At 47.1% G+C, this 27,104-nt stretch overlaps 1 protein-coding gene across 3 annotated transcripts in view; it reads left to right on the top strand.

Annotated features, from left to right (window-relative positions):
• The window catches only part of WSCD2 (WSC domain containing 2), a 270,733-nt gene that overhangs the window by 113,393 nt on the left and 130,236 nt on the right, over positions 1 to 27,104 (top strand). Inside the window, exon 1 of one of the 3 annotated variants that reach the window (XM_049865981.1) lies at positions 23,391 to 23,858. The exons of 1 other annotated variant lie outside the window; for it this stretch is intronic. The gene's annotated coding sequence lies outside the window, so the exon portion shown is untranslated. Of the gene's footprint in view, positions 1 to 23,390; positions 23,859 to 25,841; positions 25,894 to 27,104 lie in introns of those variants that run through there. One more of the 3 variants, XM_049865983.1, reaches the window with a different exon arrangement.

The following is a 27,104-nucleotide window of genomic DNA, read 5'->3' on the forward strand; positions in this document are numbered from 1 at the left end:
CCCATTGCCATCTGTCAATTCCAACTCATAGCTACCCTATGTGACACAGTAGAACTGCCGCATCGGGTTTTCTTGTCTGTAAGTCTTTACGGGAGCAGACTGTCTCATCTTTCTCCCACAGAGTGGCTAGTGGGTTTGAACCATTGACCTTTGGGTTAGCAGCCGAGAGCTTTAACCGTTGTGTCATCAGGACTCCTTTAAAGGCTCTAAAAGAGCTGAATGCATTTGAGACTTGGCCTTTTGGTCTGAGCTTTTTTGTTGCAGTGAGGAAGGTAACCAAAGGGAGTTTTCTACGGTAGCAGAGGGGTTAAGGGCATGGGTCAGGAGTTGGACTCCTGGATTCACAACCTGGCTCTGCCCTTATAAGCTATGTGGTAGCGGGTAGGTGATTTAACGTCTCTGTGCCTCACTTGCCTCAACTGATAAAAACACCTACATGATGAAGTTATTGTGCAGATTAAGTGAGTAAATGCATTGCCTAGAACAGAGTCTGGCAGACAGAAATACTGTCATGAGTACTGGCTACTTTTCCTTCCATTGTCCAGCCTGCTCCAGATGCAGAGTCAGACAGATCTTGTCTGGAATCTCTGCTTCAGTCCTTATTACTCCTTACTAGTCACGTGGCAAATGACTCAGCTTCCTCATCTGTAAAATGGGAAGAATCACGATAGCCACTTCATAGAGTTGTGACGAGGATTAAATGAGCCAGTGAATACAAAGTTACAAAGTGCTTAGCACAGCGCCTGGCACATAATCGCGTTCTCATTATTCAGTCTTGCTGGCATTGTTCGTCAATCCATTCAATCCTCGAACGTTGATTATGCTTTAAGTTTCAGCGATCAAAGAGTAAGGGAATACACTGGTACCCTCAAGACCCAATTCTATTCAAATTCTCATGGACTCCAGACTTTCTGGAGCCATGGAGGGTGGATGAATCCCTGAAACTATTGCCCTGAGATAATCTTTAAACCTGAAACCAAAAATATCCCCTGAAGTCTTCTTAAAACCAAACAATAGTTGAGCTTAACTAGTAAAAAAAAAAAAAGGTCTCCCTTGAGCATTCTGCTCTCCTAAGAACTGTCTACGGGATCAAATTGACAATAGCAACTCGAAGGATTAGATTGGAACCTTAGGGGGCAGTGAGTTTATGTTAATGAGGGAGGAACAACTCAGAGAAGGAGGGCGAGAATGGTTGCCCAACACGAGGAGCGTAATCAATGTCACCAAATTGTACAAGCAGGAACTGGCGTATGTTTTGCAGTACATATTCTCAACAACATCAACCAAAATAAATAAAATTTAGGAAAAAAAAAACTAATTTTAAGTGCCTGTGTAAACTCTCTCAGGAAAAGGGGTGTTGTTTCTGGGGCAAAAAAGGGGAGAGGCAAGTGGGAAGGCAGAAAGAACTGACGTCAGCTCCAGCTCCTCGTCTGCTGGTACCATTGGAGACTGGGATGAGTCGGTACTTAAAATGGAACAAGTTAAAGATGCTGGGAAACCAGGACTCTGAGTCTTCACAATACTGCTTGGGAAGTCTGAAACAGTGTTAACAGTGCAGTAGACTGAAGATCCTGAACATCCTGCTTAGGGGTGGACTCTAACCCTGTCCTGTGACTCTGGGCAGGTCTTAGTGACTTGCTTGACCCATAGAATGAGGCCGAGTGATGTTCTGGGACACTCAAGGCTCAATCCTAAGAAGCCCTGAGGCTCTTGGGGCCTCCTCTCTGGGAGTCTTAAGCTATTAGGTAAGCAGGTCAGCTACCTTTAGACTACTGCACTGGGGAGGCCACATGCCGGCTGTTCAGTCCGTTGTCCCACCTGAGACCAGCCTTCGCCACCCCCTGCACGAGAGCCAGATATGTGAGTGAGGCCATTTCAGACCCTCCAGACCAACCATCAAGTCCATAAAGTCCACAGAGAAGAGAAGAAACAGCCAGCAGAGCCTTTCCTGAATCTCTGACCCCATATATGATGAAGACATTGATGGTTCAATAGTACCATTTTTGCCTTCCATGTAGGAGACCCAAGTTCCATTCTCAGCCAGTGCACCTCGTGAGCAGCCACCACCCATCTGTCAGTGGGGGCTTGCATGTTGCTATGATGCTGAGCAGGTTTCAGCGGAGCTATCAGGCTAAGATGGACTAGGAACAAAGGCCTGGTGATGTACTTTAGGAAATCAGCCGAGGAAAACTCTATTGATTGAAATGGTCCGAGTTGCAGCTGATCACAGGGATGGTGCAGGACTAGACGGTGTTTTCATTCCATTGTGCCTGGAGTTGTTACCAGAATAAAGTTCTTGCCTCTCGTCAAGAATGAGCAGGTGAGGCCCATAGTTTTCCACACGAACAAAGCTTTATTGAAGAGGCTTGCAAGCAGAGACCAGGGAGGCCTAGAGTAACACATACCCTCATCTCACAGAACAAAAGACGGCCAGAGTTTTTAAAAGTTCTTAGGCGGGAAAAGATTCATGTTTATTCATAGGCACAGGCAGAGATATGTTAACTAAGGTGCCCGCAGCAGCTTTCCAAGATGGCTCCTGTCCTGGAGGCCTCTGGGAATCGTAGCAGGACTTATTATGGTGTGTCGTGCCTGCACAGTCACCTGCGCCCCAGGTTCGATTCCGCAGCTGGGGCTGCAGCCCCTCACTGCCCCTGGTGGAAGGTCACACAGCGGTCACAGGTGGATGTTCTGCGCGTGTCCCTGGGCCTGGTCTTCTCCAACTGCTTTTGAAAGGCAACTTTAAAGAGGTTCGCGGGCTATTTTTAGATACCCTGCCCCATGGTTCTGGGGAATGGCTTTGTTTCTACACCCTGGCGCATTTCTTATTACTTTGTTTGCAGATTTGGGGGCCCCTCTGTTCCTTGTCTTATTAAGTCTCTAGGTTCCATATTCAACCCCCTCTTACCTCCCTGATGGTATAGTCTATTTCTCTTTTGCTTGCTTCTCTTCTAACCACAGCAGTGTCTTTGCTATTTCTCAAACAGGCACCCTCCGACCTCAGGGCCTTTGCTCCCTGTCTTAGAGTCACCATAAGTTCGGGGCTGACTCAACGGAGCTAACAACAACATAATCAAATGGTTGTTGTTTTGAGCCAGTAAGTTTACGGTTGTTTGTTATGGAGCAATAGTAAGCAAAACAAGGAGTGTCTCTCAACTGGGCAATGAACCATCAGTCTTATGAGATCATCCAGGGAAAGAAGATGCACCTTGATTAAATAAACTTGGGAAATTGCACAGTAGACCTGCCTCCCCACCCTCACACCAGGATAAAAAAGAAAAAAAGCACTTGAAGGCTCTGAGAAATCCTACATTAAGCTATCCTTCCACTTGTGTTTAACCCAAAGTGCCCTTGTTAACACCTACTAATATCTCGTCTTGCAACTTATTAACACCTCAAAGAACATGCTAGCATAGCCCGCATAGCCCTCCGTATTGAAGATCTTTGGGTCAAGGCCTTTTCTAGGTTAGAGCAAAAAAACTTTGTTCCCCACTTCCTGCTTTTTTTTTTTTTTTTAACTTCTTTCTGCCTATGAGTGGGCAGGGTGGAACACAGTTTACCACCTTTTGCAACTGGTTCAGCTGAGCAGAATAAAATGGCAACATCAAAGAAAAGAAGTCACCCTGCAGGCGTCCTCACAAATAACCAAGTGGGGGTGAGGCCAAAAAATTGGGGGAATGCAATGCATAATAACAACCATGAAAAAAAAGAAAACAATTGAGGAAAATAATTTGGATTATTGAATGCCAGAACCCCAGAGCTATAAACAGGATGTTTGAAAGGAGTTTAAGCATAAAGGTCACCATCTGCAATTTAAATGGATAGTGTATTGCCTTTTTTCTTGGTTATGGTTGGGTGCCACCAATTAGCTGAAGGTATGTGTGTGTGTGTGTGTGTGTGCGCGCGCGCGCGCGCACGTTCATCGAGCTTCTCAATCCACCTGACTTGGTTGACAGCAACCAAACCCCCATAACGAAAAACGAAACCCATTGCTGTTGTGTGCATTTCGACTCATAGTGGCCCTGTGGGCCAGAGTACAACTGCCCCATTGGGTTTCCAAGGCTGTAATCCTTACAGAAGCAGACTGCCACCTCTTTCTCCCAGGGAGCAACTGGTGGGTTCAAAGCACAGACTTCTCAGAGTGCTTAACCACTGTGCAACCGGGGCTCCTTCCAAACCCACATAAAAAAAATTTTTTTTTTTTTTTTTTAGAGGTGGGAAAATTCTTTACAGCCCAAGAACAGGGTGGCTTTTCTGCTACACAAGGAGTGCCTTCTTTCTCTTTCTGGAAAAATAATAAATATAACCCAGCACAAACCCTCTTTCAAGTCAGCTCTCCGTGGTGATCTTACCCTGAAGAAATGAGTAATGGAAAAATTATCCCCAAGGTGGAATTGCCCCCAAACCCCAACCTAGTGGAGTGGTTTCTATGATGCTGTTGCTGTTTATGGACTTGGCAAGTGGGGGGAGGGAGGGGGGTTTCAATGCAGCCGAAGACAGGCGTTCTCTCAAGCCTTCGTTCTGCAGACAAACACCTACAGAGCTTATTCTGGGGCTTGGGGAGAGGTCAGTGAGCTGAGAGCCTGACTCCAGGAGGTCAACACCCTGGTCTGGTGAGACCCACTGAGAGCTGGGCTGAGCCTGCGTGTCCTTCTCAGGGTTGGGACCCTTTCAATGATCATGAAAAGGTGGGTTGTGAAGTGTTAGGCAGATGCCTGGCTGGATGGGGGTTCTCCAACTTTAACGTGCACATGAGACACTTAGGAATCTTGTTAAAACGTAGATTCTGACTCAGTAGGTCTGGAGTGGAGCTTGAGGTTCTGCATTTCCAACAAGCTCCCAGGTGAGGCCGGTGCTGCTGGTCTTAGAATCACTTTGAGGACCAAAGCTGTCTACCACCGCTGTCCCATGGAATGCTCTACGATGAGGGAAATGTTCTCTGTCTGTGCTGTCCAGTATGGCAGCCACTAGCCACATGTGGCTATGGAGTACTTGAAATGGGGCAAATGAGACTGAGGAACTGAATTTTTTATTTTGTTTAGATTTATCTTAAATTTAAGTAGCTACATGTGACTAGTGACCACCACATTAGACAACACAGCTCCGACTGTAAGCTCTGGAAGGGCAGGGACTGTATTAAAAAATACTCTTGTGTCCTTAGGAGACTTGTGAGAATGCCTGGTCCACACTGGGTCCTTAATAAATAGCTATGGACTAAATTGTGGCATACTATAATTGGAAAAGGAGCTTTAAAACTGTTAGAACTGTAGTTGTAAGGGACCAAGCCCCTACCAGGGAGTTTATTGATTTTTATGACCCAATAGGACAGGGTGGAGTTGGTCTTGAAGAGGATTCTATCCAGGGACTAATTCACCGACATATTCTTTCTCTTGCCTTTTGTTTGCACGCTGACTTATTCCCTCAGAATAGTTGTCTTTACTAGGGACAACGTTAAGCAAAAGTCATAGGTAACTCTGGGCCTCCAAGCTTGGAGCCTCATGACCATAGGAAATAGAGCTGTATCCCACTAACACCAGTTGGAAAATGTCCAGGAAAGTTCTTTGCTTGGCTCAGCTTCGGTCATGTGTCAATTCCTGGACCAATTACTGTGGCCAGGGCAAAGGGATTCACAGATTGACCCAACTGGGCTTAAGGGACGCACCCTTACACTCAGGGAGGACTCTCTTCAGACACACAACATGGAAATGGGGAGGAGATGTTCCCATAAAAATGGGGTATGCTCTTCTGGGGAGACAATACAATAAATGTGTGTATACGGTGGTGGGTGGAGGGGCGGTTTCCAGCTTATATAAATGGCTGTTGAAATGCATTTCTTTGAGCTAGATCTAAGACACAGAATTGTCTGCTCCGATCCTATCAAGAAGCATATTGAGGATCATAAGATTCCACCCTCTTCTGTCTCTCAGTCTGCTGCATAATGAGGCTGTGGGGCTGTAGAAACCAGGGCATTTCAAGGGAAGGCAACACTGAGATTGAAGCATGATCAAGAGTTGGTTGGATGAGGTGGAAGAAAGGAAAGAGCACTCCAGGCAGGGGACACGGCATAGGCAAAGGCAAGGTGGTGTGAGAGCCCACTCATGGGAGAAGAGTGAGGGCGGATGGGAGCAGTGGGAAAGGAGACTGGAAGTGGACTTGAGGCCAGATTGTGGAAGGCCTTGGGCGCTTGGCCGTGAGAAACCGGAAGCCATTTGGAGGTCGTAAGCAGGGGGTGGAATAGTCAGAGCTGTGTGTGTTCCTAGAGATCGCTGCGGCTGCAGTTGGAGGACAAGATGGGGGTGATAGGAGGCAGGGTGCCAAGGAGGAGGCTGTTCCAATATGTCTTTAGGGAACTCCCTCCTCAGAGGTGGGCGGTAGAACATCAAGTTCCATTCTGGCTGCTGGCGTCTTCTCTCCCTGTCTCATGCTCAGATCTTGATCAGACTGGGCTGCAGAGCCCAGCTGCACCACTTTGCAGCTCTGTCACCTAACTGCCCTGAGCCTCAGTTTCCCCATATGGAAAATGGGGGTAGAAAAGGCTGCCTTGCACAGCAGTTGTGACATTGAAAGGCCAAAATGGGTTGTGATGGGTCAGACCAGCACGGTAGGAGTCCAGTAGATGCTGTTACTAATGCAATCTGGAGTATGTTTACACGGAAAAAGCTTGAGGGGTGAAGACATGGAGAAAAATGATAGATATTCAAAACAGTGAAGCTTCTTGGAGCAGCTCTGTCACCAGGTCAGGCTGACTCCTCCTGAACGCCAGGTAAAAATCCTCCAGCCCACAAGCCCGTGGCTACCTCTCCTCCCATAAGACTCACGTGTCTAAATTGGAACATGCCAGAAGAGGCCGGTTTCCTGGAGCATTTCCTTGGAGGCCAGGCTGGCGTCTCCAGGGAGAATAAGGGCGTCAGGCTGTGCCTTACACTGCATCTTGGGTTGACCTATTTGCCAGCCTGACAGCCATGTGTTCCCCAGTTTGCAGCCAGGACGACCCAGGCCTGGAACCTGCAAATCCTGCAACCTTGGAAAAATCACTTAGCTTCTCTGGGCCTCTATTTCTCCATTTGCAGGATGGGGAATGGTACCTCCCATGTGGGGGCTGTCATGGGCATTAAATCAGCTAAGGCACTGAAGCATGGGACAGGTGGACCAGGGCTGCAGCTCCAGTTTGGGGCCGGGAATCTGCATTTATTGAGTTCCAATGGTATGTAAGGAGCACTGGGGCACAGTGGTTAAGAGCTCAGCTGCAAACCGAAAGGTAGGCAGTTCGAATCCACCAGCTGCTCCTTGGAAACCCCGTGGGGGCAGTTCTACTCTGTCTTATAGGGTCGCTATGAGTCGGAATCAACTCAACAACAATGGGTTTGGTTTTCATTTTATCGATATGTAAGTGGTCCCTGGTTGGTGCAAACAGTTTGTCATCAGCTACTAACCTAAAGGTTGGTGGTTCGAACTCAGCCAGCAGCACCATGGAAGAAAGGCCTGGCGATTTGTTTCTGTAAAGATAACAGCCAAGAAAACCATATGGAGCATTTCTACTCTGTAACATATGTGGGTGCCATGAGTCAGGATTTATTTGATGGCAATGGGTTTTTTTGGGGGCGGGGAGGTTATGATGTGTAAGTCCCTTGCTAAGAGTGCTAGCAGTCCACAGACCAATAAGAAATAGGTCTTCCTTCAAGGACAAGCTTGTGGTATGGATGAATGAACAAACAACATATGATGGTATAAGACAGACTCTGCTTGGCACTGTCCCTCTCTATAAGAGGTGTGTTGAATATGAATATGATTTTTCCATGGAAGTAATGGCGTAATCAGAGATAATATTCATGTCTTGGAGGCTCATAACCCTACAGTTTATTTCAATAATCACAAACACTGAAAATAACCATCTATACATGATAAATCTGCTCATCGTAATAATAATAATACTGTTTTAGTGGTATCTCAACCCTTTGGGGCAGATCTACTCTGTCCTATAGGGTCGCTATGAGTTGGAATTGACTCGACAGCAATGGGTTAGTAGTATCTCATTTGATCTTCAGAACAACTCCACAGAGTAGATATTATTGCCCCATTCTTCAGATGAGTAAACTGAATCTCAGAGAGCTGAGATGAGTTGCCAAAGGTCACACAGGCAGGAAGAGCTGGGTCCAGGACTTGAACCCAGATCCAATATCTAATCCTTCATCCTTGCCACTAAAATATACTGCATGGAGCTTTCCCAGGAAGTGTGTGGCAATCAACAAACACAAGGATCTGGTCCGGAGAGTCAGTCACTACATAGATATTAATTGAGAACCTAAGATGTGCCAGGCTGGCCCTGAGGACAGGATAATCCCTGCCCTTGCAGAGTGTGTAGTGCAGAAGGAAAGACAGCCACGTGATAAATCATTACAGTGGCTGTTCCTAAGACACGCTCTAGCTGCCCCTAAGAGACGCTCTAAGCGCTCCCCTCTCCCCATTATCACTTTGCTGAATAAGCCGATACTCACTTTGCCTCCTGTGAAACGCGCTGACTGGCCCCGTGAGGCCAGCCTGGGACTCCTCAGACGGACAGTCTTTGCTCTGGGCTCCTGTTGAGCTGGCTGACACTTGCTGTAGTCCGAGGCTCCATCTACCAATCCTCCTTCCTTCCTCCTCTCCTTTCTCAGGTGTCCAGCCTGCGTCATGGCCTGAAGTCTCTCCCTGCCTCTTCCTGCTGCCTCTCCTTTTAACCTTCATGGATATTTCCTTCAACAAACCTTATGCACTTCCAGTTCTATCTAGGCAACTGCTTCCCTGAGGACCTGACGGAGCATCCTGTGGAAGGGAGATTTAAACTGGGGCCTGATGCATGCCAGTGAGTTAGCTAGGGTGAGGGGTGGGAAGCAGCACTCCTGGAGGAGGAAATGGTGCGTGCAAAGGCGGGAGAGGGCATGGATGGCAAGAGACTCACTTAAAAATAAATCACCTTTCAGTTATTGTGAATTAGTGCCAACGAATGGTCGTGTACAAGTATCTGTTTGAGTCCCTGCCTTCAAGTTTTTTGGATCTATTTCTAGAAGTAGAATTGCTGGGTCATATGGTAATTCTATGTTTAATTTGTCAATCGACACACGAATGGATAAACAAAATGTGCTCTATCCACACAATAGATTATTATTCGGCTGTAAAAATGAATGAAGTCCTGATATGTGCCACAACATGGATGAACCTTGAAAACCTTATGATGAATGAAATAAGCCGGACATACAAAAGGGCAAATAGTGTATGATTCTGCTTATATAAAATACTGAGAATAGACAAATTCATAGAGACAGAAGGTAAGTAGAGGTTACCAAGGGCTGAGGAAAGGGGGAAATGAGGCGTTATTGCTTAATGGGTATAGAGTTTCTATCTGGTGTGATGAAAAATTTTTGGAAATAGTGGCAAAAGTTGCACAACACGGTGAGTGTAATCAATGTCACTAAATTGTACGCTTAAAAGTGGTCAATGTGGCAAATTTCATGTTATATGTTTCTCAGCACAATAAAATTTAAAAAAGAAAAAAGGTCAGACTCCACTCCTTTCTGCTGTACACTCTTGGGTGATTCGGTTAACCCCTCTGAGCCTCAATTCCCTTCCTTATAAAGTGGGGACAACGACATTACTCCCTTCTAGAGATACCTTGAGGATTAAATTAGGTAATGGGTGCTCAGTGACTCAGACTGTGGGGCCGGGAAGGAGCTTTGTCCTTGAGGCTCCATAGGGGAGCCACAGGGCAGGCGGGAGGGGCCTGCATGGACCCCTGGGAGTCTGGGGCTCCTTACTTTTCTGTGGCCTCTGCAGACTCTCAAAGAGCTCCCAGGGCTCCTCTTGCAGAAATAAGAACCAGGAGTGGCCCAGGCCTCTGTTCTCTCTGCCCACAAATATGGCCCCAGGGAGAGGCCCACCTTGTAGATATGTTGGCTGGGGTGCATGGTGTCACCATGGCAGTTTGACCATTATCTGGGTCATTTGATCCCAGGAAACTGCCAAATCAGATACTTTTGGTGGTTTACCTGTCTCTCTGGATCGGGTGTCCTGAGTAATGGCCCTCGTCTCCACTTGGCCTGGTTCTAGGTAGATAATCCCCTTTTCAGTGAGCCTGAAATGAAAGCTGGTTTCAGCTAGTATGTGCAAGGTCAAAGCTTGGGGGTGGTGTGCTAATTTAGGACCAGCATTTACCCCTTACATGGATCGATCCAGCATGGCACGATGACCTTCAGCTGTCACAGGCATTGGTAACAAATAAAGGTTAAAATACTGAAATCTGTATATTTTTACGTTAAAAAAAAAAAAACTTTTATTGAAGTCCAACATAAATGTGTTGTTGCCAGTTGCCAATGAGTCGATTCCAACTCGTAGTGACCCCATGTGTGTCAGAGTAGACCTGCACCCCATAGGTTTCCAATGGCTGATTTTTCGAAGTAGATTGCCTGGCCTTTCTTCCGAGTCACCTCTGGGTGGACTCAAACTTCCAACCTTTCGGTTGGCAGCCAAGCACATTAACCATTTGCCCCACCCGGGGACTCCCAACACATGTATATAAGAATAAGTATACAGTCAGATGCATTTTCAAAAAGAACAAAATCAAGGCAACCAGCAGCCAGATCAACAAAAGGAATGTTATCAGTCTCCAGAAATACCCTTGCATCTCCTTCCAGGAACAGCCTCCCACCGGAGTGTAATTATTATCCTGACTTCTAACAGCTTGGTTAGTTTTGCAGTTTTGAACTTTGTATAAATGGCATCAGACAGCATGGATTCCTTTGGGTTCTGGCTTCTTTAGTTCAACATCATGTCAGCGACATTCATCCATGTGGTTGTATGAACAGCACCACATTCTCCCGTTGATGGTCACTTGGGTTGTTTCCAGTTTGATGCTGAACAAATAATACATTCTGTTGTTGTTAGCTGCTGTTGAGTTGGTCCCTGGCTCATGCCAACCCCATGGACAGTGGAACAAAATGCTGCCTAGTCCTGTGCCATCCCCACGATCAGTGACACATCAGATCGTTGTGATCCATAGGGTTTTCGCTGGCTGATTTTTGGAAGCAGATCACCAGGCCTTTCTTCCTAGGCCTTTCTTCCTAGTCCACCTGTCTGGAGGCTCTGCTGAAACCCATTCTGCATCATAGCAACACACAAGCCCCCGCTGACAGAAGGGCCGTGGCTGCGCTTGAGATGTACCTAGTGGATTGCTTGGGAATCGAACTCAGGTCTCCCTCCTGGAAGGTGAGAATTCTATCACTGAACCACCACTACTCCCTTTAGCGCAGTGTACACGTCTTTTTGTGAGGCTGTAGATGCGTTTGTGTTGGGTAACTTTTGGCTTATTAAAAATACAATTTTGAGTGGATTCAAGGATGGCCTTATAATGTTATTGCTCTCACCCACTTATATGATATAATATGCTTTTGGATTGGGATAGAAAGGGGTGAAGCCACAACTGGGGCTCCTAAACTTGCTGCCTCTATGATCTGTGTCCCAGCTTCAGCAGATCCTCCATGTGACCATCACTGGTTCCCTGGAATAAAGGGGGAGGGGGGCTCTGCAGGTTTAGTAGGAAAACCGTTGGAATGGAGACCCCATACAATGCCTTATGCTGATGTGGCAATCACCCCATAGTTGCTCCTCCAAGCCGTTGTCCACCTTCATTCTGCCTTAGATGCTCCCCGAGACTTCAGACAATTTACTCATCCGCTCTAGTCTCGGAGTTTACACCTGTAAAAGAGGTTACAAATGGGTGATCTTTCAGGTGTTTCCAGTTCTGAAATAATTTGAGATGGACAGCTATGGATAATTAATGACAAGTATAAAAAAATTTTTTTTTATTATGATAGTAATAGCCATCTTTTGTTGAGTGTTATATAGAGTTAAACAATTTATACACATTATCTCATTTAATTCTTCCAAGATTTATGATCCGCATTTTAATGGTGAGGAAACTGAAGCTTGGAGAGGTGAAAATACCTTACCCAAGGCACCAAACCAAAGGCAAACTTGTTGCCTTTGAGTCGCTTCTGACTCACGGCGACCCCATGTGTTACAGAGTAGAACTACTCCATAGGATTTTCTTGGTTGTAATCTCAAGGAAGCAGATTACCAGGCTTTTCTTCCGTGGCACTGCTACCCAAAACCCAGTGTTGTCAAGTCGATTCTAACTCATATCGACCCTATAGGACAGAGTGGAACTGCCCCATAGGGCTTCCAAGGGGCAGCTGGTGGATTCGAACCACTGACCTTTTGGTTAGCAGCCATAGCTCTTAACCACTACACCATGGCGCTGCTGACCGTGTTCAAACCACCAACCTTTACCCTAGTAGCCAAGAGCAAACCATTTGTGCTACCCAGGGACCGGCCTACCCAAGACACATGGCTGGGAAATATCAGAATGGGGTTAGGAACTAGGTCAGCTAGGCTCCAGCCTACGCTCTCAACTGCTGCCTCATTGGTTTTCTTTAAGGAAGTATTTTAGGCATGCAAAAAAGTGCAGAGAAGAAAATAATGAACTTCTGTGTATCCGCCATCCTGCCTCAGAAATAGAACGTTGAAAACTCTTTGCGAACCCTCGCCATCCGACCCCACTCCCTCCCTCAGCAAGGGTAACTACTGTCCTAAATCTGGGGTTTATCAGTCCCAGGCGTGTTTCTCTGCTTTTACCATATAAGTGTGCACGCATAAAAATATACCGGCTTGTTTTTCAGATTTTTGAACTTTATATAAATAGTATTATTCTGTTTGTGTCCTTTCAAAATTACCTTTTTTTTTTTTTTTCCACTCATCGTTGTGCTTTTTGAGACTTATCCATGATGACGCAGGTTCTAGTTCATTAATTGTGTCTTCTGCGTAGCGCTCATCCTTAAAAGTATACCGGAAGTGAACCATCCATTCTCTCATTGATTAGCATTTAGGTTGTTTCCAGTTTTCTGCCATTAAGAGTGCTGCAGTGTATGTTTGTCTACATTTAGGTACCTTTGCCTTCTTCCACCATGATTTTGATGGGCGAGCTCTCCTGATCGTATCAGGCTTCCTTTTAATATATAGTTTTATGTATCTGTCATAATAATGGAGTCCCTGGGTGGTACAAATAGATAACGTGCTTGCTGCTAACTGAAAGGCTGGAGGTTGGAGTCCACCCAGAGATGTCTCTGAAGAAGGGCCTGGTGATCTACTTCTGAAAAATCAGAGATTGAAAACCTTATGGAGCGCAGTTCTACTCTGACGTACACAGGGCTGCCAGGAGTTGGAATCGATTTGATGCCAGCTGGGTTGGTTTTTCTGTCTGTATGATAATATACCTACTCCTCACTTATTGACTATCTCATTATCTGACATTTTGCATTTATGACAATAGTAAAAAATCTGCTCTCTGACTACTTTGTGCATTAACGACATATGTCTGGCAGTAACGAACCCCAAGGTGTGAGGTGAAAGCAATGCTGGCTGTGATGGTTTAAGGGTATGTGTCAACTTGGCTGGGCCATGATTCTCAGTGGTTTGGCCATTATGTAATGATGTAATTTGGCAGGTGTGTAATGATGTAGCTATCCTCCATTTTGTGATCTGATGTGATCATCCTCCATTTTTGTATAACACCAATTTTTGCACAATAAACCTGGTCTTTGGAACCTAACCATGCTGATAACTGAGGAGTGGGTGTGCTGGACAACTTCATTCATTCACTCATGAATCTTTTCCTGATGAATATACTGTGTGCCAAACACTGTGTTGGGTTCTAAGGGCACAAACACAGTTGTCGAAGTAGCTTGCCAGGGCTTTCTTCCAAGGTGCCTTTGGGTGGGCTCAAACTTCCAACCTTTCAGTTTGCAGTGAAGCACATTAACCCTTTGTACCACTCAGGGACTCCTGGGGACACAGGAGAGGTTGAAAAGCACACCTTTTGCTTTCCAGGAGTTGGCATGGAAGAGTGGTCATGAGGCACCAAGCTCTGTAGGATGTAATAGGAGCTTACATCAGGGCTCTGCATAGAGGGACCAGGGAGCAGAACGTGGTACTGCGGAGGGAGCAGAAATGCAGGGCTGTAGACAGAGTGACCAGCCCACCCTGGGCACCGTGCCCAAACTCCTCCAGTGTACATCTGCACCAAGGACAAAGTCTCAATGACCCGTCACAGTTTCCCCTTCTCAGCCTTATTCTCTCTTTCACACATTAACTGTGATGTGTGAGTCAGTTGTTCAGTGCCTGGAAAAAAAAAAAAAAAATGAAGAAGAAGGAAAGAAGTCTGACTCCGGGAAACCCACACACGTTCGAATTCCTAGATCAGTATGTTTAAACCGGCATTTCAAGGTCCCTGAATTAATGGCATCCTCACTTTCCTTTGATTTGGCCTCCACATCCGGAGTCTGGAATATAGTGATAGCAAAGGCTCAAGTGCGTAATACATGTCCTGTCGGCACTGTATATGCCTACCCTTTAATCTACATAATACCTTCACAGGGTGGCAACTACTATTATCAACCGTTTTTTAAAAAGATGAATCATCCCAGGTCCAGAGAGGGTAATTAATTCACCCGAAGCCACACAGCTAGGTGGTGGCAGAACTGGGGCTCCATCACATGTCTAGCTGGCTCTAGAGTCCCTCGTCTTAACCCTCTGAGGCTGCCGGTATCTCCCTGGCGTTTCTGACAGTGGGTCCCCTCCTTTCCTTTTGAGCAATACCATCAAAGAGAAGTTACTTACCCCTTGACACAGCCAGCTCACTACCCTCATATTCTCTCCACTTGAATCAGCTGCATCAGGAAATCAGAGCACATCCTATTTTTAGATGCTGAGTTTCAAATGGCGGTGATGTATGGGTTAGTGACTCTTCTTATGAATGTAGCTTGGAGGTGTTATCTGACCTTAGGGTATGAAACTCTCTTACATCAACCCTTTTTGAACTTTCTAGCTTACTTCCAATCGCTTTGTTTCATCTCCCTACTCTGTGAGTCCTGCTACAGACTTTGGCCGAAGCAATAAAATTCTAACCTGAGATAGAAGGTGTGGAGAGGGGACGAGGCTCCTTTTAGAAGTCTGAAAGAGCAACATTGGCAGCAGGGATAAACTGAGACCCAGGCAAGTCCTCGGCAAGGATTAGGGTTTGTCTGTTTGTTGGCTCTAGAAGAAACAGGCTTCGTCCTTTCCTGCCAAAATGAATCGTGTGTGTGTGTGTTAAACAAAAATCCTGCAACTTTGCTGCTTACTTTCTATAGCTTATCACAATCTCTTAGTCTTGAAGGTCAGCAATGAGGCTGAACAATACTTGGGCGAACTAGGTAGCCCCAAGATTTAGACAAAGAAAGATAAAAGAGTAAGAACAGCAGAGGAAGAGGGAGATGATGGGGAGTTACGAGAACGAATGTGGAGTGTTCACTGTATGCTGGGCACACCCGCTACTTTAATCAGTTTCTTTTTCTTGCCAACACTGGAAGGGACTTTTATTCCCCTTTTACAAATGAGGCAACCAAGATCAGAAAGGTCAAGCAGTTTACCCCAGGTCACACAACTGCTGATTCTGAGGTTCCGGTTGCAAGATTTAGCAAATAAAAATACAGGGCTCCTTGGGAGGCACTGAGTCCCTGTTAAGGGTGATGGGAAAATTTGGAGCCACAGCACGACATGATGGTTGTATGACACGATGGACATAATTAATGCCACTAAATCGCATGTGTAAACAATGTTGAAATGGCAAATTTTTTGTTATATATATACTCACCACAATAGAAAAAATACAAGATTCCCAGTTAAATTTGAATTCCAGATAAACAGTGGAACATATTTGAGTATAAGTATGTCCTATGCAATATTTGAGACATACTTATATTAAAAATTTACCTGGGTATCCTGTGTTTTATCTGTACTTGAGTTTTAACTGTATTTGAGTTTCAAACTCAGTTCTGTCAGTTATTCCTTTAGACACCCGTTTTGCTGTGAGACTAGAGAATGCTGCAAAATATAATTCATGGTTATAGCAAGCCGATTAAAAAGCCAAGATGTGACTTTGAGGACTAAGGTGCACCTGACCCAAGCCTCGTATGTATCCAAAAGCTGGATAATGAATAAGGAAGACCAAAGAAGAACCTTTAAATTATGGTGTTGTTGAAAAATATTGAATATACCATGGACAGCCAGAAGAATGGACAAAACTATCTTGGGAGAAGTCCAGTCAGAATGCTCCTTAGATGTGAGGATGGTGAGACTTCTCATATACTTTGGACATGTTATCAGGAAGGACCAGTCCCTGGAGAAGGACATCATGCTCGGTAAAGTAGAGGGTCAGTGAAAAAGAGGAAGACTGTCAACAAGATGGACTGACACGGTGGCTGCAACGATGGGCTCAAACATAGCAACAACGGTGAGGGTGGTACAGGACCAGGCAGTGTTTTGTTCTGTTGTACACAGGGTTGGTATGAGTTGGAACCAACTTGAAAACGCCTAAAAAGAACCACCAGCCAATACTGCTTGATCCAGAAACCACACTTTATATTTGTATTTCACTCAAAGTCCTTTAGTCATCATACCACCCTATCAAGTACGTTTGAAACAACTCCACAGCAATGTGATATTGTTCCCATTTTATGAATGAGAAAACTGAGGGTATGTGAGATGAATTAACTTGCCAGTGATCGATCACATAATCAGAAAGTAACAGAAGCCAGATTTGAACTCAGTTCTGTTTTCCTCAAGAGCTTTTTTTTTTTTTTCAAAACTTGGATTCTTGGTTAGACAGTTTCCTGGTGGCTCTCTTCCAAGTGGTGATTCAGGTACCCAGGCTCCTTCCATATTATGGTTCTGCCATCCCTTGAGGCCTTGGAGCCCTCTCTAACTTGAAGGTGGACAGAGAAATATAGTATGAAGGATGGCTGGTGAGAGGATTTTAGTCACTAGACTGGATGTAGCCTATCACTTTTTTTAAAAGTTAAATAATTTTTTCTTAATTTTTATTGTGCTTTAAGTGAAAGTTTACAAATCAAGTCCAACTGTCATACAAAAATTTATAAACACCTTGCTATATACTCCTAATTGCTCTCCCCCAGTGAGACAGCACACTCCTTCCCTCCACTCTCTCTTTTTGTGTCCATTTGGCCAGCTTCTGACCCCCTCTACCCTCTCATCTCCCCTTCAGACAGGAGACACCAACAAAGTCTCATATGTCTACTTGACCCAAGAAGCTCACTCCTCACCAGTATCATTTTCTATCCCATAGTCCAGTCCAATCCCTGTCTGAAGAGTTGGCTTTGGGAATGGTTCCTGTCTTGGGCTACCAGAACGTCTGTGGACCATGACCTAGGGGGTCATTCTAATCTCAGTCAGGCCATTAAGTCTGGTCTTTTTACGAGAATTTGGGGTCTGCATCCCACTGTTCTCCTGCTCCCTCAGAGGTTCTCTGTTGTGTTCCCTGTCAGGACAGTCATTGGTTATAGCTGGGCACCATCTAGTTCTTCTGGTCTCAGGCTAATGTTAATTACCTTGTGTCTTTGGTGTTCTTCATTCTCCTTTGCTCCATGTGTGTTGAGACCAATTGATGCATCTTAGATGACCGCTTGCTAGTGTTTAAGACCCCAGACACCACTCTCCAAAGTGGGATGCAGAATGTTTTCTTAATAGATTTTATTATGCCAATTGACTTAGATGTCCCCTGAAACCATGGTCCCCAAACCCCCGGCCCTGCTACTCTGGCCTTCGAAGCGTTCACTAAAAATTAAACAATTTTTTTTAAAAAGTTAAGATTTAACACATGTACAGAAAAGTGCATAATATGTAAACGTACTCGTCAGTGACTTTTCACAATCACCTGTGTAGCTACCAACAACATCAAGAAACACAAAACAGCCAGACTCCAGAAACCCCTGTTCTCCCTCCCAAATAAAGCCATCACCATCTCCCCAGAGACACCATGATTCTGCTTCTAACACTATAGTTTGGTTTTGCCTGTTTTTGACCTTTATGTAAATGACATATAGCGTGTACTCTTTTGCGTCCAGCTTCTGTCACTCAACATTGTGTTTGTCTATGTGGTTGTGTGTAGCTACACAATTTGATCATTTTCATTGTTTCAGAGTATTCCGTCATGCAAATACACTCGGTTTATCCATTCTACTGTTAACACTTAAGTTGTGATTATTTCAAAATGTGCTGTTATGAGCAACAAAATTGCTGCTGTGAACATTTTTTGTACGTGGCTTTCGGTAAAAATCGCACTCATTTCTGTTGGGTGTTGTCGTGGATTGAATTGTGTCCCCCCAAAATATTTGTCAACTTGGTTAGGCCATGATTCCCAGTATTGTGTGGTTGTCCTCCATTTTGTGGTTGTAATTTATGTTAAAGAGGATTAGGGTGGGATTGTAACACCCTTACTAAGGTCACATCCCTGATCCAATATACAGGAAGTTTCCCTGGCGTGTGGCCTGTACCACCTTTTATCTTACAAAAGATAAAAGGAAAGGGAAGCAAGCAGAATGGGGGGACCACACATCACCAAGAATGCAGCGGTTGGGGCAGAGCATGTCCTTTGGACTCGGGTTCCTGCAAAGAGAAGCTCCTATTCCAGGGGAAGATTAATGACAAAAGATCTTTCTCCAGAGCCGACAGAGAAAGAAAGCCTCCCCCTGGAGCTGACGCCCTGAATTTGCACTTGCAGCCTACTAGACTGTGAGAGAATAAATTTCTCTTCCTTAAAGCCGTCTACCTGTGGTATTTCTGTTACAGCAGCACTAGATGACTAAGACAGGTACATACCTGGAAGTGGAAATGCTGGTCATGGGGTACGTGTGCATCCAGCTTTAGTGGATAATGCTATACAGTTTTCCTAAGTGGTTGTACCAGTTCACACTTCCCCCAGCAGTATATTCGATTTCCACTTGATTCACGTTCTCACCAACACGTGGGATTTTTCAGTCCTTGTAATTTTAGTGTGGTGGTCTCTCTTTTAGTGTGGTGGTCTCTCCTTGCAGGTTTAATTAGCATGCTCCTGATTGCTTATTAGATTGAGCACCTTTTAACGTGTTTATGGGCTATCAGAATATCCTCTTTTGCAAAATATCTAAGTGTTTTGCCCATTTGGTTGGGTTGTCTGTCTTTTACATACAGATTTATAGACATTCTCTGTAAATGTTGAATAGGACCCCTCGGTTAGTTATGTGTGTTGAAAATATTTGCACCCAGCCTATGGCCTGACTTTCCACTCTCTTAATGGTATATTTGAATGAAGAGAATTTCTGATAATTTTAATGCAGTAAAATGTATTAGTCTTTTCCTTTATGGTTAGTGTTTTTTGTGCCTTGTTTAAGAAATCTTTTTCTACCCCAAAGAGTGTTATCTACAAAGATTTTCTCCTATATCAACTTGTAGAGGGTTTGTGGTTTTGCCTTTCACATTGAGATCTACATTCCTGGATATTTGTGTATGGTGTGAGGTAGCTGGGTTGGAAAACTCAATATTGTAAAGATGTCAAGTCTCTGCCCAAAGTGATCTGTAGACTCAATGCCATTCAATCAAAACCAACAGGTCTTTTGGTTTTTTGTTGCATGAGGAACTTGATAAATTGATTCTAAAGTGTATATGCAAATACAAAAGGCTCAGAATAGCTAAGATACTCTTACAAGCAAAAAAAAAAAAAACAAATGGAAAAAAAAACTTGTTTTACTGATATCCACACTATTATAAAGCTATGGTAATTAGCGCTACATGATATTGGCACAAGGATAGGCAGATTGCCCAGTGGAATCAAATGGAGAGCCCCAAACCAGTCCCCACACACCTGTGGACACACACTTTATGCCAAAGTTGGCCTCACTGAGCAGTGGAGGATAGACAATGCTTTCGTAAATGGTGATAGGCCAATTGGATATCCATACACGGGAAAACTTGTCTCCAAGCTCCCACTTTTAACTACTTGGAGATGCCATGATGACCCTATTACTGTATGCTTGTATGTTGATGAGGCTGGTGCCCTGGCGGTGCAGTGGTTAACAGCTTGGCTGCTAACCAAAAGATTGGCAGTTCAAACCCACCAGCTGCTCCTTGGAAACTCCATGGGGGCAGTTCTATTCTGTCCTATGGGGTTGCTATGAGTTGGTGTTGAGTCAACGGCAATGGGTTTGGTTGTTTTTTATGATGGTGACGGTAATGATTATAACCTCACCCTTATGTTTTCACAGGTTTTGCTGTTTTCATTTACGTAACAATCCCAAGAAAGAGGCAGGGAAGGCGTGATTAATCCTTTTAAAAGATGAAGAGGCAGAGACTCAGCAGTGAGTGACCAACCTGGGGCCACTTGGCTAGCACCAGAGACCTACCTGCTTGATTCTAAGTCTGAGGCTCTTCCCACTTCGTGAGAACCCCAGTTCTCATTCCTAAGGAGGATCAGGGAAGGGACAGGGAGAAGTGGGCTGTGTAGCGCCAGACTGGGGGCTGCTCAAGGTCAATGCTGTTTTTAGCTGCTGTGGAGTTTGCCCCCAGCTCATGGCAACCCCCTGGAGAACTGGACCCTTGTGGTCCATACGGTTTTTATGCTCAAGGGCAATAGCACCCTCCTTGTACCTTCATGGGAGCCCTGGTGGCTCAGTGGTTACAGCGCTCAACTGTTAACTGAAAGGTCAGCAGTTTGAACCTACCAGCCTCTCTGCAGGAGGAAAATGTGGCGATCTGCTTCTCTAAAGATTATAGCCTTGAAAATCCTATGGGGCAGTTCGGCTCCGTCCTATAGGGTTGCTCTGAGTCAGAATCGACTTGATGGTAGTGGGTTTGGTTTGGGCCTTTGCTTTCAGTTTGAACCCACCAGCCACTCTGTGGGAGAAAGATGTGGCAGCCTGCTTCCATAAAGATTACAGCCTTGGAAACCCTATGGGGGCAGTTCTCCTCTGTCCTATAGGGTTGCTGTGAGTTGAAATCGACTCAACGGCAATAGGTTTGATTTTTTTTTTCTTTTTGGCTTATACCTTTTGTACTTGGCCAGGTGAAAGGCCAAGACATAGAACAAGAGGATTGTGTGTCCACGGGGGGAAGAGGAGAGGATGGGAACTGCTCAGAGAGTCTGCCAGTAGGAATAGTGCTCACAATTGGGTGGGGACCAGAAGAGCTGGGGTCTGCTCCAGGCTCTGTCATGAATTTGCTGTGTGCTTTTGGGCAAATGGCTTCATCTCTCTGGGCCTCAATTTCCTCATCTTTAAATGGGCTAATTCTAATATCTATCACCTTGGGTAGTGCAAATGATTAAGCACTGGGCTACTTACCGAAAGGTTGGTGGTTCGAGTCTACCCGGAGGTGACGCAGAAGAAAGGCCTGGCAATCTACCTCTGAAAAATCAGCCACTGAAAACCCAATGGAGGACAGTTCCACTCTGACACACATGGGGTTGCCATGAGTCCACATCAACTCCAAGGCAACTGGTAAGGTGGTTGTAAAGAATTGATGGGAATTGTCCCTGTCACTTAGCAAGGACTCTGTAACTGTTGGCAGTCAATATTAGTATGATTCGGATCACTTTCCCTAACTATTAATAAGCAGCAGCTGCCGTTCACTGAGCGTTTACTAGTCATTATCTCAGCTAGTCCTCACCGGGGGTTGGCATTATCTACATCCTCACGTTACAGACATAGAACAGACTCAGAGGGGCTTGGAGGACTTGCAGCTGGCCCAGCACAGAGCCAGCAATTGAACCCAGGTCGCCCGGACCTTAAGCCAAGTGCTCTACTGGCCCTGGACGTGTCTGTCATATGAGGGTCCCTCTGGCGCTGGCACTCTGGGAACGCTCTACTCATGGTGGGGCAGGGATGAGGGACGGAGGGGGGGCAGGTTAGAGGGTGTGTGAAGGCTCCACGGCCACTGCCTTTCAGGGGAGAGAATGATCTTCCAAGAGGGAGGCGTGAGGCCTGTGAGGCGTGAGGGGAGGGGAAGGCACCAGAACAGGGTTTGCCAACTGATACCTGGGTGAGACACACTAATCCCAAATGCTGTACATTTTCCCTTGGGCCAGTAGGGTTGTTGTGGGTGTGAGAAAGCAGAGCAGATCTCAGCCTTCACAAAGGATCTCTGAGGTGCATTTGCCAAGCCCTGTCTGTCTCCTGATACAGAATGGTGTCCATGAAATGATTCACTTTGTGCCAACTGCTTTTACATGTAGATACAGAAAGCTGACTGGAAGGAAGTACACCAAAACGTTAATAATCATTATGGCTGGGTGGTGGGAATAGGGTTGATTGGTTACTTTTTATACTTTTCCATATATTTTTTGAATTGTGTACATTAGACAGGGATTGATTTTATAACTGTGAAAACAATGCGGATACAAACTCGTGTTGCCGGTCCCAAAGAAGAGTAACCCACTAACAGCCACTTTACAGCCTCCTCCTTGAGTCCCAAACTTAACAGGTACTGGCTGCCTTTGCATTCAGAAAGCCCTGTGTTTAAATCCCAGCTCTGCTACTTTCTGGCTGTGCTAACCTGGGAGGAGCCACTTAACCTCTCTGGGCCTCACTTCTCTCTGAAAATTGGAGATGGAAATAGCTGCCTCCCAGGGTTGTTTTGATGGCTTAATGAGGTGATTATGTGTTTGCAATTACATGGTGAGGCACCTGGCACCTAGGAGGCTCTAAGTGGTGGCTCTTGTCACATGCCTTGTCGTGAGATGGAGTCCTGTTGTGGTCGTTTGAAGTTGGGTATTATCGTTCTCACTTTACAGATGAGGAAACAGAGGTTCAGAGAGGTGATATGAGTTGCCCAAGGTCACAGAGCTCTGCAGGAAACAGATTCAGAGAGGGGAAGTGATCAGCCAGAGGTCACATAGCTTAAACCCACTGCCGAGTAAAATAAAAAACCAAATACCAAAAAAAAAAAAAAAAGAAAGAAAAGAAAAAAACTCAAAACTGCCCTTTGTTAGGTGTTCACTGTGTGCGAGGCACTTGCTAAGAAGCTTCTTTAACAGTAAACAAATATTGAGTGCTTACTTAATGCCATGGATCTTGGCACTTCGCATAATCAACTCGGTTAGTCCTCCCGACAGCCCGATAAACCCGAGGCCGTGAAGTCGATTCTGACTCATAGATTTATCAAACCCATTTTACAGACGAGGAAACTGAGGCCTGAGGGTGAGGCCCTCGCCCTCACTCCGCAGCAGGCCTGGCACCCGGGTCTGCCCAGGTCTCCGGGATGCTGCGGAGGGCCCGGTGGCACGCAAGGAGTTAAGCGGCAGGCAGTGCTGTGGCTCCGTGCGAGGAGCGCGCGGGGCTGAGGCGCGCTGCTGGCGGCGGTGGCGGCGGCGGCGGTGACAGCGGCGGCGGGGAGCTCAGGCTGGAGACGTGAAGTCCGGGAGAGCGAGCGAGGCAGCGAAAGAGGCAGCGAGCGAGAGGGAGGCGGCCGAGCCCTCGCGGAGGCGCAGCCGGCGCCCACGCTCCGGGGGGCCGGGGGTGCGCGGGGCCTCGCCGCTGCACGGGGCACCGCAGTGCCGCCCGGCCGCCCGCCCGAGCGCCAGGCTCGCAGGAGCCCGGTTGCACTTCCTCTCGCCTCCGCCCGCGGCCGCGGCTCACCGGCTGGCGTCGCCACCGCCTCCTAGTCCACGGCCGCCGCCGCCGCCGCTGCAATCCAGGGCGCACGCTCTTCTACTTTCCTGCTGGAGGCACGGAGGATGCCACTTGCACCAGACCCGCAGAAATAGCCCCGGGCCCGGCCGGAGGAGCCCTGGTGGCAAGAAAGGGAGCCTGGGCTTCGCTTTCCTTGATGCCAATGCAGCAGCTGGCAGCCAGAAAAGCGCCCACACAGCGGGCGCGCCAAGCGGGACGCGAGAGTGGCAGAGAGAGAGACCCCAGGTCCCCTCTGGGCTCCGCTGGCAGAGTTTGCAAGCGGCCGAGACCCCTCAGGTAAGGGCTTCGGGGGCCTGGGGCTGGTTAAGCGGGTTCGATCAGGGAGCGGGGCGCGGAGCCGCTGTGAAATGGTTTCTCTCCCCAGAGGAGCTGGGCTTCAGTTGCAGCCACCTCCCCGCAGCCTGGGGGCTCAGCGCCTGGAGCCGGCTGAATGACGAACCCGGAGTGGTGACAGACTAGCTTTGGGCAAATGACAAACTTTCCTGTGGAAGGGCGTGGGACATCCGGGCTCATCCAAGTGCCCTTCCTCGGGGTCCCCGTAGGACCCCCAAAGGCACATACTCGGGCTTCTCAAGCTTGGAGGGGGGGATGCAATGAGCCCCTTTAACTCAGGAATCGTCTCTTTCTAGGCCAGCTCAGAGTTCCAGGGGAGAAGGAGCCGGTCATATTTTCAAGTTGGCTTTAGGAGGTGCTTGTTGAGGGTGAATTTGCTGGTGAATGAGGCTTCCTGTCATCCTGTCATCTGGTGCCAACAGGCAGAACTGCCCAGGCCATAGGCTTTGTGTGGAGTGCTTTGCTGGCTTGCTAATTGTCCGTTCTGGTGTGTGTGTGTGTGTGTGTGTAGAGAGAGAGAGCTGGGGACAGGGACATGGGGACCCACTCAGCTGCCATCGAAGCCCTTCGAGCAGCGCGGAGTGTGATTGCAGGAGTCTGCTCTCTTGGCAGAGCCACTGGGAGGGGTGGGGGTCACTTCCATCCCTTGCAGTTCCAAAGAATAAAAGGGGCATAGTCCTTAGGTAAGGAAAAGATTTGGGGAAGTTTCCTGGCCTGCTCAATGAGACCTTTCAGATTGGAGTCTGGAAAGGCGCAAACTTTTTGCAGAAGAGGTGCTGGAGTGGATGGCTGGAATGGGCCTCCTGGGAGTTCCCACTCCCAGGTCTGGGGATATGGGTCATTCCCCACTTTCCAGCCCCTTGAGGCTCTGTTGAGCAGGCACATAGCTTGTGACTTTGGCCAGACTGTTTTCCTCCCTGTGAAAAGCATGCTCTAAAGAGTCCATTTGCCTCCAAGGCTCATTTTGGAGCCATCGAAGTCCAATAGATGTCTCCTGCTTTCTCACTGGGGTCCCAGGCTAGGGCTGGGCCGTCTTGATGGACTGCCTGGTCGGTAAGGCAGGGAGTGAAGGGTTGGAAACATTCCCCCAGCCCCGTAACCACCTGCTGGGACTGGGCACCTGCCTCTGAAGAATAGCGTTGTTATGTTGTTCTTGGACAGGCTTTGGGACATGAGGTCGGATTCTGAGGACCTCCTGTCCTTGCTTGAGGTTCTGACCTATGGCCAGTCTAGGAGCTGCTTCCCGAGGACTCGCCAGTGTGCCAAGGCAGATGTGTGACGTCCTGAGGAAAGCCCCATCTTTGGGTCAGACCTTCCAAGCCTGCCCTCCATTTGCTGTGTGACTGGGCAAATCACTAGACCTCTCTGGGCCCCAGTTGCTGCCTCTGTAAAATGAAGATATTTCACATATTCTCAGGGGTCTCAGTTCAGACACCCTCATGACTTTGAGCGACTGCCACAGATGAAATTTTCAGAATTCCAGGAAAAAAAACCCTGATTTCCAGGAGGCGATATAATTTCGTGTTCAGGAGACCCAGGACTCAAGTGATCTCAGTTTGGCCAGTCACTGTAACATCCAAACCGCAATTGCTCCACCTGTAAAATGGGGAGATGATAGTTCCTACTCGAGAAGGTTTTGGGAGGACCAAATGAAATGGCGCGTGGAAGGTGTTTAGCGTCCAGTTTAGTGGACCCTGGAGCTCCACAGAGGCAGCACCAACACCGTCTGTTTTCAGCATGGGCATCCGGGTGCTGTAGTCCCCACAGAGGACGTCCCTGTCCCACCCAAGCACCAGGCAGTCCTCTAACTGGGGGCCGGGCTGTTGTCCTCTCCAGTCACCTGACACCTGCAGTCTCTGCCCCCTCCCTGCATCCTCATAAAAGCACCGCTGGACAGCACTGCTAGTGGGGAGCCCAGGGCGGTCAGGGAGGCTGGATGCACCCAGCTACTGTATCGCCATGACAACAGGAGGTAGAGGTAGGCTGTCTCCATGGCTTCAACTTTGCAGCTGTCTAGGGACCCAGGGCAGGGAAGTTCAGTCTGTCTGGGTGTCAGGCACCCAGTCTGTGGAGGGCCTGGTGGCTGCCCCAAGACGGGCAGGTGAGGCCACTGTTCCCGGCAGGAACAGCCATGCAGGGGAGAGAAACGTTTTTATAGCCTTACACTGTGTGTGTGGGTGTGTGTGTGTGCTGACACTGTGGGGAGAAAGCAGCAGATTGTCAAGTCTTATTTCTTTCTGAGCGGTTCTGATGCCTGGAACGTTTATCTCTCTCCCCAAAGCAGGGTTCCCACATCCTGGCTGACATGGGTTTGCAGGAGAGAATTGAGCAGGAGAAGTTCCCCGTGTGCTGGCTCAGTTTGTGGGCTCGGCTTTTGGGACTCTGAGAAAACGAACAGTTTGCTTTCTTGGTGGAATCTGGTGTGTGTGTGTGTGACTGTATGTGCACGTGCACGTATATGTGCCTCCTCATGCAGGTTTGTGCACATGTGCTCAGGTGAGTATGACTTGCACGAAGTGCTTAAGTGAGCGTTGTGCACATGCCTGTGTGAAGTGTCCATATGAGTGTTGTACTCGGGAGAGTGCACGTTGGGAGAATGTGTGTGTGCGTGCCTGAAGAGAGTGCGCACGAGTGAGGTCATGTGTGGGTGCCGGTGAGTGTTAAATGATGCACGTATGTGAGTCACACGCATGTCTTTGACCAAGCAGGTGGGTGCGTGTGAGTGCACACGTGTGTGCAACTCTGCGATTGTGAACTTACGGTTATGTGCTTACAGGCAACTACGTGGTTTTCAATGCACATTTGTGCTGTGTCTTTGTGTATAGGACATTGCACATTTAATTGTACGTCTCTGTGTAGGTGTGTACTTCTGAGTGTGTGCACCTGTGTGTCACAGTGTAACCTCTGTGAGTGTCACCGTGTGTATGGGTGAGTTCCTGAGCATGTATATTTGTGAGCTTTAGAGTGTGCATTTGACTGCGTCTCTGTGTATATGTGTGTTCCTGAGGGTACACACTGGTGTGTATTGCGGTATAAACTCTTTGTGCATCGGTGTGTGTACACGTGTTTCTAGGTGTGTACATGAGTGTAGCACTGCACGCTTAATTGAATCTCAGAATATGTGTGTGCTTCTGATTTGGTCTCTGGGTGTGGGGTATGTCCATTTGAGTGTGCATCTGGCCCGTGCGA

The sequence above is a fragment of the Elephas maximus genome, chromosome 22, assembly GCF_024166365.1.
Source record: "Elephas maximus indicus isolate mEleMax1 chromosome 22, mEleMax1 primary haplotype, whole genome shotgun sequence".
NCBI lineage: Eukaryota > Metazoa > Chordata > Mammalia > Proboscidea > Elephantidae > Elephas > Elephas maximus.